General features: G+C 35.9%; 1 protein-coding gene across 1 annotated transcript in view; it reads right to left on the minus strand.

The window, feature by feature from the left end:
* The window catches only part of casp8 (caspase 8, apoptosis-related cysteine peptidase), a 22,098-nt gene that overhangs the window by 6,356 nt on the left and 14,028 nt on the right, over positions 1–1,714 (minus strand). The gene's annotated exons all lie outside the window — the stretch shown is intronic.

Genomic DNA, 1,714 nt, shown 5'->3' on the forward strand with positions numbered 1-1,714 from the left:
GATATAAACAGCCTTTTATAAAGGTAAAAATAATAAAACAAGGTCTTTGTCTGCAATGGTTAGACATGTTTTTTTTTTCCATTTTCATTAGTGATTATCTCAATTTCGGCTAAAAGAATTGACAAAATCCTACACACAGTGCCTTTAAAATGATCCCACACTTTTGAGCTCCGTTGCCAGGTAGCCATGATACCAGAACCTGTCTGTATATTGTGTTGTGATGTCCACGGCCTACCCCAGTTACCACTACTGCAAATGTGTGTCAAGGACAGAAAGGTAGATGTGGCAGTGGAAGGTGTCAAAGCAGTTTGTAGAGAAAAACAAAGTAAAAAAATTAAAAAAGAATGACTATTCGACTATTAAATTAGTTGTCGACTGTTTTTATAATCAATTAGTTATCGACTAGTCGACTGATCATGGCAGCCCTATAGGTGTGTGTGATGTGACGCGATGAAAACTGTCTGATGCGACAGCTTAGCAAGCTACTTTTTTTCTTTCAAGGAAGACATGACAGGTGAAACTACAGCATGTGTACCTTATCAATAATTACTCAAATAAAGCAAGAATCACCAACACAGACCTGCGTGCGACCAGGAGTCAGCGGCTCAGTCCCTGTTAGCACTGATCAGCAATGCAGCTACGAGCTAATGTAAAGTCCTTTAACTTTTAAAAAAGTAACCAGAGTAGTTTGTGAACTCAAAACACCATAAATCCAGACAGAATGAGCTGCTGTCTGTGTGTCACCATCCAGCCGCAGCACAGAAGGTCTCAGGAGCATTAACKCTTTGGGGCCCAGTTTTAAAATGTGGTAAATAAAGTATTTTCAGTGACTGAAAGGAAGTTTTTTTTTGGATAGCTGCATGTTTTTAACTGTTGTCTTTTATATCTACAAGAGTCAAGAGTTCTTCTGAAGTGTTACAAAGACAATTTGTAGAAACAGGACATGATTTGAGGATTTTTACTGATATTTTCATGTTACATGTTACAGAAGTAATGAGCCTTATTTTGAATAAACATAATAAATGGGCTCATTCCTACAAAACTGTCAAATACATTTACAAAATACACTAAACTGATTCAGATTAGCATAAAATAAGCAATGTTTTATAATTAAATGTCTGTGTCAACCCCTCCCCCACCAAAGAAAAACAAACAAACAAACAAACAAACAAACAAACAAACAAACAAAAAAAGACAGCCCACCACCACCACCACAGTTAAAAATGTCCTAGGCCCTAGGGGAAATCCTGAGCAAGAGATTAGTTAGTTTTTCTCCATTTTCCTCTTGATGAGGACATAAGTCTGCAACAATGGATCATGYCTATCTGCAGGGAAAACTTAGCTATAAAAGCTCACACTCGCGTTTGTAGTCGGTATTTCAAATCTGAGGATATTCAAGAACCAGCATCAGAAATGAGAAGASGGATGCTGCTAAACTCCCAGCAACTTCAAGAAAACTTTAATTTAGAAAAACAGGACTTTTTTAGATATCTCCAGCTAAGACACCATTATGACAAAAATATAAAACTATTAGAGGAAGAGGAAACAGGATTAGTTAAATTTTTTCTTGACACATGTAAAGGAAAACCTTTAAAGAAACAAGTATCAAGAATATACTCATGTTTACAATCGGGAAGAAATCAAAATACAAAAAACACCAAAGTTAAATGGGAAAAAGAAGCTAAAATAATAACAGATGAAAATTGGTTAAATA

The sequence above is a fragment of the Austrofundulus limnaeus genome, unplaced genomic scaffold (genome assembly GCF_001266775.1).
Source record: "Austrofundulus limnaeus strain Quisiro unplaced genomic scaffold, Austrofundulus_limnaeus-1.0 Scaffold54, whole genome shotgun sequence".
NCBI lineage: Eukaryota > Metazoa > Chordata > Actinopteri > Cyprinodontiformes > Rivulidae > Austrofundulus > Austrofundulus limnaeus.